Genomic DNA, 13,125 nt, shown 5'->3' with positions numbered 1-13,125 from the left:
TCTTAACACTGCCTGGTTATCAAACTGCATTTCTTTGGTCCTTTCAACCTCAAGCTCTTCTAGATGACTTCATTTTTATCTTCAAAACATCTCCACCCACTCCCCACTCAGATTCACTGTCAGTTGATGACCTCATTTCCTATGGATAGAAAAAAACTAGAATCAATTAGTGAATAGAAGACTCAGCCATCAGTATCATAGTCCTTTAACCTGACTTCTTTTACTCTCTGGCAGCTCTGGAAGGATCTGCGCAAGGGAACCTCCTGTGAAGTGTGTAGTTGGCTGACAGCCTCGGTGATGTACTTACTGCAGAGTTTACCTGGAGGGCCCTCCCTTCCCCCACACTTTTTTTTTTTTGAGATTTTTTTTATTTATGTGTCAAAGAGAGAGAGGCAAGAGCACGAGCAGGAGGAGGGGCAGAGGGGGAAGCAGGCTCCCCGCTGAGCAAAGAGCCCAATGTGGGACTTGATTCTAGGACCCTGGAATCATGATCTGAGCTGAAGGCAGATGCTTAACCAACTGAGCCACCCAGGCATCACTTCCCCCACACTTCTACTCCCCTTCTTGAGCTTCTCCCAGCCAATGACTAAACATGGCAAGAGTACCAGAGTCATATCATCTTTGCCCCACGTGTGATTCCTCTAATGGGAAATCTCTGCTCAAAGACTTCCTGTTGACCCAGCCAAGACTATTTGAGTAGCACTGCATTCTGAGTCTCTTCCTATCCAATCCTTGTTTTTTTCTTTATTTTTTAAAGCTTTGTGGGGATATAATTCACATACCATATACTTCACCTATTTACAGTGTTCGACTCAGTCATTTTTACTATAGTAACAGAATTGTGCAACCATCATCATAATCAATTTTAGAACATTTTCATTATCCAAAAAGGAAACTCATACCCTTTCGCCTTCAGGGTTCAAACTGCCAATTTCTTACAGCTTTGGACAACCATGAATTTACTTTCTGTCTCTATAGATTTGCTCCTGGATAATTCACATAAACACAGTCTTGTAATATGTGGTCTTCTGCAACTGGCTTTTTTCACTTAGCACGTTTTCAAGACTCATCCACAATGACTCATCATTCGTTCCTTTTTATTGCTGAATAACATTCTATTATATGGACATGCCACATTTCATTTATCCATCCATCAGTAGATAGATACTGGAGTTGTTTCCACTTTTTGCCTATTATGAATAATAGTGCTGTGGACATTTGTGTGCAAGTTTTTGTAAGGACATTTGTTTCCATTTCTCTTGGGTATATTCTTAGGAATGGAATGTTGGTCCATGGGATAGCTCTGTTTTTATCCTTCCAGGGAATTACCCAATCCTCTTTTATTTCTTCTTCTCTTTCACAGGTCTCAGACTTGCATCATGGTCTGAAGGCTCTTCGCACCTGCATTCTCACCTTTCTCTTTTATCCTTCACAAGCGTTTCTCCAAAGAAATCTCTTGCCTGTCTAATTTTATCCTAACACAAATCTAGCAATTCCCCTTCTCCTTCCCTCACCATGAATTTCTACCTTTCTACTGAACATTTCATTGGATTACATGTTTGCTGTTATTTCTCATGATTGTTTAATTAATTAAATCATTCTTCTCTTGGCTTCGCTTTCCCTTCCAGTACTTCCTGTATTTCTCTCTTCTCCTTTAATAATAAAAATACCCCCTAATAGTTGTCTATATCTGCCATCCTCAGTATCTCTGCCCATTCTCTCTTGAATCTATTAGAGCAGTATTTTGCCTCACTAATCTGTAACTCCTTTTGTCAAGGTCATCATTAGTGACCTCCAATGTTAAAGAATAGATAATTCTCCATCCTTTTTTTACTTGATATAGCAATATTTGATGTAGTTTTTAGTAACTTTTCTTTAAAATACTTCATTTGGCTTCCAGATCACCTTACTATATTGATTTTTATCCTATTTAGTGGTCCGTCCTTGTCAATCTCATTTGCTGGTTCCTTGTCATGTCGGCAAACTGTGAACAATGGAGTATACCAGATCTATGTTATCGGACCTCTTTTCTATCTAAATCCACATTCATTATTCTGGTGATTTCATCTAATTCCATGGCTTTAAATATAATTTCTGTGCTTATGATTGCCAATTTATATCTTTGGTTCAGACTTCTCTGCTAAACTTCAGTCTAGTATAGTTAGCTGCTTATCTTGACTTCTCCTTTTATATAACTAATAAGCTTCTCATACTTAACATATCCCAAACTGAGCTTGTATACCTACCTTCTCCTTACCCAGTCTTCTTCATCATGGATAGTCATCCTTACACTAGCTCAGGCCAAAATCTTGGAGTCGTCTTTGGAGGCTTTCTTTCTTTTACACCCTAGCTCCAAACCATTAGCAAATCTTTGATTCTAACTTAGAACATATTTAGAATGCTTTAACTTCTCACTCTTTCCAAGGCCACTTCTCTGGTCCAGTCCAAACCGTTTCTCACCTGGTCTTTGTGATGGGCTCCTTATTGGTCTCCGTATTTCTGCTTTTGGCCTCTGCAGACTGTTCTTAACACAACATCTAGAATTATCTGATTAAAATGGAAGTGGGCATACCAACTATCAAAAGACCTCTTTGGGACAATCAGTTACCATTTCAATATGAATTAGATAATACATGATATTAAGGCATTTTTGGTTTCTTTGTGCTATGATAATGGCATGATAGTTATGTTTTTAAGAAGTGCTTACTAGTTAGAAATACATATAGTTAGAGGTGTACACTAAATATTTACAGGACAAATTACATGGTATCTGGGGCTTGCAAAAAATATAGAGGGAGGTAGAAAAAAACAAGATTGGCAAATGATAGTTCTGAAGGCGAGTCATAGGCTTAGGAAAATTTATTATCCCATTTCCAGCATTAGAAGAGAGGAGGGGGGCACCTGGGTGGCTCAGTGGGTTAAAGCCTCTGCCTTCGGCTCAGGTCATGATCCCAGAGTTCTGGGATCGAGCCCCGTATCGGGCTTTCTGCTCCACCGGGAGCCTGCTTCCCGCACCCCAACCCCCGCCTGCCTCTCTGCCTACTTGTGATCTCTGCCAAATAAATAGATAAAATCTTAAAAAAAAAAAAAAAAAGGAAGAGAGGAGGGAAATACCTCCAAAGCCTTCAAAGGAACTAAGGTACAACCAAAAAATTTATGGTAACCAAACTTGTTTAAGTAGAGAAGAAACAGAAAACCATTTTTGAGCATTCACTACTTAGAGACAAGTTCTCCTGATCCCTTCTTGAAGAAACCACTAAAGGATGAACTGACAAATAGAGAAACTATAGCAAAATGACTGATGAGTGTTACCCCCCTGTTATTGTAGGACTAAGAATACCATAAATGTGGAGGTTATAGCTGCAGAACAGAATGTAAATTTTTGAAAGAAGCCACGTAAGTTATGAAAACAGTTCCAGTACTACCCACTTTTAAGCTCAAATGACATCTACTTTAAGAGAACATCCTTCATGGGAAGATAGCTAACTTCAAACAGCAACTTTAATATTTAATGGTTATATTATTTTGGGCCAGTTAATTTCACTGCATTTCATTTCTTGTCCATGAAACAGACATACTAATCCTTACCTAATAGAATATACAGCAAAATAATTAAAAGTTCATTCATTCCATAGTTATTGGTACCTACAATGAGGCACCAGGCCCTGTCCTAGGTGCTAGGTATACAGGATGAATATAATGCATTTGGATCTCACCTTCTACTTGAGAAAAGATAAACAAATAAATAAATGAAATATATTCTATGTGAAGTGGTAAGAAGTGCTATGGAGAAAATCAAATCAAGGGACTGGTGTAGGGAGTGGAGTGCTGGGGGCTGGGAGACATTGCAATTTTAATTTCATCAATATTTCTTAGCAGCTGCTATGTGTCAAACTTTGAATGGTACTGGATATGCACTGGGGAATGAGACAGATATTTCTGCCTTCATGGTCTACAAGGGAGTCTTTGGGTTCTTATGCAATGAACTCTTTTTAAACCTGTCCTGCAAGACAAGATGGAGGTGGGTTGCTTGGGCTGCATCATCTTTGCAACCCTTGTAACTTATAGAACGTGGTATTAGACTTGATGACTGTATCTAATCAGTGATCTTTATGATCTGTAAGCTTCTTCAACACTTTGTGATTTTAGAATTTGTTTCATTTGTATAAAGTTTACCCAGTGCAATTTGACTTCAATCCATTGCATTGTAACTTAATATAACCTTAATAAAATTATGGACTTCTATATGATCTAGACATTACACAGTAACTGCTCAAATATGCACAAGTTTAATACCTAAGAATGATTGAAGAGCAAATTGAAGTTGTACTCTTTTTTTTAAGGTTTTATTTAAATTTTAGTTAGTAAACATAGAGTATAATATTAGTTTCAGGTGTACAACATAGTGAATCAACATTTCCATACAACATCCAGTGCTCATCACAGAAGGGCCCTTCTTAATCCCCATCGTCTGTTTAACCCATCCCCCTACCCACTTCCCCACTGGTAACCCTCAGTTTGTTCTCTGTAGTTAAGGATCTGTTTCTTGGTTTGCATCTCCCTCTATTTTTTCCCTTTGCATCTTTATTTTGTTTCTTAAATTCCACATATGAGTGACATCATATGGTATTTGTCTTTCTTTGACCGACTTATTTTGCTTAGTGTAATACTCTCTAGCTCCATCCATGTTGTTGCAATTAGCAAGCATTCATTCTTTTTTATGGCTGCATAATACTCCATTGTAGAAATGTACAACATCTTCTTTATTCATCAATTGATGGACAATTGGGCTGATTCCCTAATTTGGCTATTATAGATAATGCTGCTATAAACATTGGGGTGTATGTATCCCTTTGATTTATTATTTTTGTATTCTTTGGGTAAATACCTAAGTGCAATTGCTAGATTGTAGGGTAGTTCTGTTTTTAACTTTTTGAGGAACCTCCATGCTAGAGTGACTGTACCAGTTTGTATTCCCACCAATAGTACAAGAAGTTTCCCCTTTCTCCACATTCTCACCACCACCTGTTGTTTCTTGTTTTGTTAATTTGAGCCATTCTGATGGGTGTGAGGTGATACCTCATTGTAGTGTTGATTTGCTTTTCCTTATGGTAAGTGATGTTGAGCATCTTTTCATGTGTCTGTTGGCCATCTGGATGTCTTCTTTAGAAAAATGCCTCTCCATGTCTTCTGCCCATTTTTTTAAGTTGGATCATTCATTTTGGGGCTGTTGAGTTTTAAAAGTTCTTTATATATTTTGGATACTAATTCTTTATCAAATATGTCATTTGCAAATATCTTCTCCTATCCAGTAGGTTGCCTTTTAGTTTTGTTGATTGTTTCCTTTACTGTGTGGAAGCTTTTTTAAAAAAGATTTATTTATTGTTTATTTTAGAGAGAGAGAGAGCATGAGTGGGAGAGGCAGATGAAGAGAGAGAGAGAATCTGAAACAGACTCCACGCTGAGCATAGTGCTGGATGCAGGGCTCAATCTCGACCTTGAGATCATGACCTGAGCTAAAACCAAGAGCTGGACACTTAAGCAACTTGAGTCACCCAGCCATCCATGTGCAGAAGCTTTTTATTTTGATGTAGTTCCAATAGTTTATTTTTGCTTTTGTTTCTCCCGTACTTCAGGAGACATACCTAAAAGGAAGTTGTTACTGCTGATTGCAAAGAGGTTACTGCCTGTGTTCTCCTCTAGGATTTTAATGGCTTCAGGCCTCACATTTAGTCTTTAAACAGTCTTTAAACTGTTCTCAATTTATTTTGTGTGTGTGTGTGTTTGGTATAAGAAAGTGGTCCAGTTTCTTTCTTTTGCATGTAGCTGTCCAGTTTTCCCAGACTATGTATGTTGAAGAGACTGTCTTTTTTCCATTGAATATTCTTTCCTGCTTTGTCATGGATTAACTGACCATATAGTTGTGGGTTCAATTCTGGGTTTTTATTCTAGTCTGTTGATTTCTGTGTCTATTTTTCTGCCAGTACCATACTGTTTTGATCACTACAGCTTTGTAATATAACTGTAAGTCTGGAATTGTGATGCCTCCATCTTTGCTTTTCTTCTTCAAGATTGCTTTGGCTATTCAGGATGTTTTGTGGTTCCGTATAAATTTTAGGATAGTTCTAGCTCTGTGAAAAATGTTGTAGGTTTTTTTTTTTTTTTTTTTGCTATTGGTATTTTGATAGGAATTTCAATAAATGTATAGATTGCTTTTGGGTAGCATAGACATTTTAACAATATTTTTCTTCCAGTCTATGAGCATGGAATGTTTTTCCATTTCTTTGCATCATCTTCAATTTTTTTCTTAAGTGTTTTATAGTTTTCAGAGTACATGTCTTTACCTCTTTGGTTACATTTATTCCTAGGTATTTTATAGTTTTTGGTGCAATTATAAATGGAATTGATTTCTTAATTTCTCTTTCTGCTGCTTTGTTACTGGTGTATAGAAATGCATTCGATTTCTGTACACTGATTTTGTATCCTGTGACTTTACTGAATTCGTGTATCAGTTCTAGCAGTTTTTTTGGTGGAGTCTTTGGGTTGTCTATATTTAGTTTCATGTCATCTGCAAATAGTAAAAGTTTTACTTCTTCTTTACAGTTTGGATGCCTTTTATTTCTTTTTTTCTTTTCTTTTCTTTCTTTCTATTTTTTTAGAGGGGGGCAGGGGCAGTGGGAGAGGGAGAGAGCATCTTAATTAGGCTTTATACCCATTTCAGAGCCTGACATGCGGCTCAGTCTCACAAGCTGAGATTGTGACCTGCGCTGAAATCAACAGTCGGTCATGCAACCAACTTAGCCACCCTGGTGCCCCACATTTTATGTCTTTTTGTTGTCCAGCTGCTGTGGCTAGGGCTTTCAACACCATCTAAATAACAGTGGTGAGAGCGGACATCCCTGGCTTGTTCCTGACTGTAGAGGAAAAGCTCTCAGGTCTTCCTCATTGAGGATATTAGCTTTGGGATTTTCATAGATGGCCCTTATTATATTGAGGTATGTTCCTTCTTTTTTTTTTTTTTAAAGATTTTATTTATTTATTTGACAGACAGAGAACACAAGTAGGCAGAGAAGCAGGCAGAGAGAGAGAAAGAGAAGCAGGCTCTGCACTGAGCAGAGAGCCCGATGCGGGGCTCGATCCCAGGACCCTGGGATCATGACCTGAGCCGAAGGCAGAGGCTTTAACCACTGAGCCACCCAGGCGCCCCGAGGTATGTTCCTTCTAAATCTACTTTTTTGAGGGCTTTTATCATGAACGGATATTGTACTTTGTTAAATGCTTTTTCTGAATCTATTGAAAGGAGCATATGGTTCTATCCTTTCTTTTATTAATGTGCTGTATTATGTTGATGGATTTGTGAATAGTGAACTCAGGAATAAATCCCACTTGATCAAGGTGAATGATTCTTTTAATGTATTGTTGGATTTGGTTTGCATGTATTTTATTGGGAATTTTTGCATTGATGTTCATCTAGGTTATTGGCCTGTAGTTCTTTTGTTTAGTGGGGTCTTTAATATGGGTATCAGGGTAATGCTGGCATCATATAATAAATTTAGAAGTTTTCCTCCCATTTCTATTTTTTGGAATAATTTGAGAAGAATATGTATGACCTCTTCTTTAAATATTTGTTAGAATTCCCTTGAGAAGCCTCTGGCCCTGAACTTTTGTTTGTTGGGAGTTTTTGGATTACTGATTCAATTTCTTTGCTGGTTATCAGTCTGTTCATATTTTCCATTTCTTCCCATTTCAGTTTTGGCAGTTTAAATGTTTCTAGGAATTTATCCATTTCTTTCAAGTTGTCCAATTTGTTGGCGTCTAGTTGTGCATAATCTCTTATATATTATATATATATATATATATATATATATATATATATATATATATATTTCCGTGGTGTTGGTTGTTATTCCTCCTGTCTCATTTGTGATTTTATTTATTTGGGTCCTTTCTCTTTTCTTTTTGATAAGTCTGGCTAGGGGGTTATGAATTTTATTAATTCTTTCAAAGAATCTGCTCCTGGTTTCATTAATCTGATCTATTGTTCTTTCAGTTTTGGTATCACTTATTTCTACACTAACCTTTATTATTTCATTCCTTCCTCTAGCTTTAGGCTTCTCTTGTTGTTTTTCTAGCTCTTTTAGGTGTAAGATTAGGTTGTTTATTTGAGATTTTTCCTTCTTGAGGCAGGCCTGTATTGCTATATACTTCCCTCTTAGGATCATTTTTGCTACATCCCAAAGGTTTTAGACTTTGGGACTTTGGACACCCAAAGATGTTTTCATTTTCATCTGTTTCCATATATTTTTAAAAAATTTCTTCTTTGATTTCTTGGTTTGTCTGATCTAAGTATTGCTACTCTGGCTTTCTTTGGACATCTATTTGCACGACAAGTGTTTCTTCACCCCCTCACTTTCAATTTGCAGGTGTCTTTCAGTCTAAAATCTCTCTCTCTCTCTCTCTTTTTTTTTTGTAGAGAGACCAAGAGCACATGTGAGCGGGGTGAAGGGGCAGAGGGAAAGAGACAAAATCTTCAGCCAGGCTCCATGCTCAGCGTGGTGTGGAGCCCAACACAGGCTCCATCTCACAGCCCTGAGATCATGACCCAAGACAAAATCAGCAGTTGGATGCTTAACCAGTGGAGCAACCCAGGCTCCACTAAAACGAGTCTCTAACAGGCAGCGTAACGATGGGTCTTGGTTGTTTTCTTCCATTCTGACATGCTCTATATTTTGATTAGAGCGTTTAGTCCATGTACAAGTAATTATTTATAGATATATATTTATTTCAATTTTATTACTTGTTTTGTCATTGTTTCTGGAGATTTTTTCTGATCCTTTCTTGTCTTTGTCACTTTTGGTTTCTCCTTTGCACTGAAAGAGTCCCCTTTAATATCTCTTGCAGGGCTGATTTAGTGGTCATGAACCGCTTTAGTTTTTATTTCTCTGGGAATCTCTTTATCTCTCCTTCTATTCTGAATGATATCTTTGTTGGTTAGAATGTTCTTGGCTGCAACTTTTTTCCTACTCAGCACGTTGAATATATCATACCACTCCCTTCTGTCTTGCCACATTTCTGTTGAGAGATCTCTTGCTTGCCTTACCCATGTAAGTTAAGGACTTCATTTGCCTTGCTGCTTTTAAGATTTTTTTATCACTGTATTTTGCATATTTAATTACAATATATCTTGGTGTTGGCCTGCTTTTGTTGATTTTGATGGGAGTTTTCTGTGCTTCCTGGATTTGAATGTCTGTTTCCTTCCACAGATTAGGGAAGTCTTCAGCTATTATTTGTTGAAATTAATTTTCTACCCTCTTTTCTCTCTCTCCTTCTTTTCGGACTCCTACAATATGCATGTTATTATGTTCGATGGAATCACTGAGCTCCCTCAGTCTATTCTCGTGTTGCATAATTCTTTTTTCTCCCTTTTGTTCAGCTTCATTATTTTCCATTATTTTTTCTCCTAGGTCACTAATTCGCTCCTCTGGTTCTTCCAATCTGCTCTTCATTGTATCAAGCCTGTTTCCAACCTTGTTTATTGCATTCTTCATCTCTGATTGATTCTTTTTTAAATCTTATATCTCTGTAGCCTTGCTGATATCATCTATTCTTTTCTCAAGAGCAGTGAATATCCTTATGACTGTTCCTTTAAATTCTCCTTCAGGCATGTTACCTATTTCTGTTTTGCTTAGATCTCTGGCCTTGTTCTTTCTTGTTCTTTCATTTGGGATAAATTCCTCCACCTTAGCATTTTATTTAAGTCTCTCCTTCTACTCTGTGTTTGAAAAGCTTATTCATGTCTTCTGCTCCTGAAAGTATTGACTTTCTGAAGACAAGGTCATGTACTGACTGTTGCTTTAGAGACAGTTGTCTCTTGTGTGTGCTGTGTGCACTCTGTTACTGTGTTTCGGCTGCTCTCTCCTGGCTCGTCATTTGCAGAGCCTGTCCTTGCTTACTGTGGGCAGTGTTTAGTCCCTGGACTGAATGTGGTGAGTTTTAACTAGATCTGTTCTCATAAGCTCATGAAATGAGACCTGACACCAGCTCCACCAGAACTGACATCCTGCAGAGCTCTCTGGTCAGTACAAGTGATGAGCAGGGGTTTGTGCTGGCCTTCTCAGGGAGGGGTCTGCCATGCTGGGACTGAGGCAAGCTTGACTGAGAGAGAATAATTTGCCTTCTGTGTACCCCAGGCATTTTCCAGATGCTGTTTCCACACTGTCTGCCCTGGGTTATTTGCTTTAATCCCCACTGGTTTCAAGAACTCACGAAATTTAGCCTCTTTGATTTTCCAAGCCAGTGGCTTTGGGAAAATGTTCTCCTTGTGCATTATTCTGTGTGTGCGTGCCTCTCTCTTTCTCTGTCTCTCTCTCTCTTGTCCTTCTCTATGACCATGGGTCCCTCCCCTCTGCACTGTGATCTGATTCTCCCCTAAAACATGTCTCTGCACTTCTTAACTTCTTCATTGTGACCTCTTCTCTCCCTTTAGTTGTGGAGTTTGTTCTGCCAGTCTTCAGGTCAGTTTCTGGGGTATTTAGGATGATTTGATTGTTATCTAGTTGTGTTTGTGAGACAAGTGGAGCCTAGGGTGGTCCTGGTCTGCTGCCATCTTGAAAATCAAGTTGTTCTTTTAAGGGCATAAAAGTGAATCTTATTGGGGCACCTGGGTGGCTCAGTGGGTTAAGCCTCTGCCTTCGGCTCAAGTCATGATCTCAGGGTCCTGGGGTCGAGCCCCACATCAGGCTTTCTGCTTGGCGGGGAGCCTGCCTCCTCCCTCTCTCTCTGCCTGCCTCTCTGCCTACTTGTGATCTCTGTCTGTCAAATAAATAAATAAATAAATATTTTTTTTTAAAAAAGTGAATTTTATTTATAACATAAAGCAAAATACTTTAAAATCATCGTTCGTTGTCCCCTCTTGTTTCCCTACACATACTGCGGCAATGTGAAACAAAGATCTCTTCTTTCTGCTTGTCCCTCAAGTCAGGTTTCATATTCGGACCTCACATATCTTTTGTCATTCCCCATCCCCCTTCTCTGCACCATCTGTTTATTCTGAAAGTCAATCTAAGCTCTTTGGCTATTTCTTTTCTCTTCTTTTCACTTCACCCATTACATGGATTCCCTACTATAGCAGTTCTTAAACTTTTACATGCATCAGAATCATCTGGAAGTCTTGTTAAAACACAGTCTCTCCTCCAGAAGTTTATATAGGAGGTTTGAGTTTGGGCTCAAGTATCTACATTTCTGACAAATGCCCAGGTGGGACTGACACTGCTCATCCAGGGACCACAATTTGAGAACCACTGCTCTACCACACAGGAACATCTGGAGCTGTTCCAGCAAACAAGAATCTGTCCCTGGGTAGAAGCCTTTGTTATACATTAATTGTAAATAATGTTACCTGATTCTTTAGAATGTAATGAATCAGCTTCCATCACCATATTTAACATTCTTTAAGTAAGGATGTGCATTCAGTAGACTCTGCTGTAAGACGATAAGAATAAAGGAAATAATATCTATTGCTTGATTGCCTGTTCAGGAGATAGTAGAATGTGATCGGCTCTGAAGACAGGCCTTCTAGGGTTCAGCCCTGGCTTGGCAGGATTTCAGGAAGACCCTAGGAAAGTTATTCTTTTGTGCCTCAGTTTCTTCCTTTTGAAATGAAGGTAACAAAATGAACCATCTCATAGAGTTATTGTGAGGCTCAAATGATTTAATACATGTAAAGTCCTTGATGAATGATCGGTGTGTTTTATGTACTCTCATGTCATCTATTATTATTATCAGGAATTTACTGATGTTTTTTATATGTTACATCACTGTAACTTAAAATCAGTCCTAAAAGGTAAGCACCCCTAATATTCTCATAGGGGAGACTAGGAAACAGAAGTTTGGAAAGGTTGAATAACTGATCAAGGTCCCCTAGGCATTAAAAATCTCAGGTCTTTGTATGTCATCAGTGTTTACCCTTAGAAATCATTTTCTTCCATAAGAAAAATGGTATAAGGCAGCTGATTTCAAAGATATATTTGAATGTGATTGAATAATTACTTGCTTGGTCAAGACGGTTGGTGAATTTTACAGTCTAGTATTATTATGTCTGCTTAAAAGTGTATTAAAGACAAGTGGAGGCAAGAATGGGTAGACATAGGGGTGCCTGGGTGGCTCAGTGGGTTAAGCCTCTGCCTTCGGCTTGGGTCATGATCTCAGGGTCCTGGGATCGAGCCCCGCCTCGGGTTCTCTGCTCAGCAGAGAGCTTGCTTCCCTCTCTCTCTGCCTGCCTCTCTGCCTACTGGTCATCTCTCTGTCAAATAAATAAACAAAATCTTAAAAAAAAAAAAGAATGGGTAGACATACCAAGAAATGTGTGACATTTGTGGAACACCTGTCACGTAATAGGTGTTTAATAGATACTTGTTGAACTATTGGAATTAATGTGATTTGGAATTAAAATTACCTAATATCATAATATCCAGAGTTAGTGAGATTACAGAGAAATGGGTATTTATATGCTTCTATGAGATTTTTGAAAGTCAATTTAACAGGAGCCACCAAATTTTAAATATGTGTTTCCTTTGGCCCAGGCAGTCCAGTGACTATCGTAGGGAACACCCTTGTGCCCATGAAATATCTAATGATGTGCCAATTTAGCCCTGTTTTTAATTGTGAAAATCACAATACTAAATGTTGATAGATCAGGGAATTATTTAATAAATTAGGAGTCACCTGTCTTATTGAATACCATGTAAGAGTTAAAAAGCATACATGTTGAATGAAATATCTCCATGTTGAAGTGAAAAAATGGTCACAGAAAAAAGTAGTGTAGAATTACCCATTTTGTTTACAGAACCCGAAACTGCATCTATAGGAGATAGGCAGGAAAATGCTTAGGAGAAAGTCTGAAACGTAACATACCAAATAGTCGTCAGTGGTTACATCTGGCAAGTGAGGAGGGCCTGGGGGGCCTTCTACTGCTTATACTTTGCTATCTATATTATTTGGAACATTTACTTATGAGATCTAAAAAGAAAAAAAGTAGCTTGTTCAACAAATCTTCTTAGTCCCTGAATAAGAATAATAGATAATAAGATGATAAGGATAATAGATGCATGATTCTTGCTAGATACT

The sequence above is a fragment of the Lontra canadensis genome, unplaced genomic scaffold, assembly GCF_010015895.1.
Source record: "Lontra canadensis isolate GAN:19392208 unplaced genomic scaffold, GSC_riverotter_1.0 scaffold31, whole genome shotgun sequence".
Taxonomy (NCBI): domain Eukaryota; kingdom Metazoa; phylum Chordata; class Mammalia; order Carnivora; family Mustelidae; genus Lontra; species Lontra canadensis.
The sequence above is the reverse complement of the archived record's forward strand: the minus strand, read 5'-3'. Positions refer to the sequence as shown.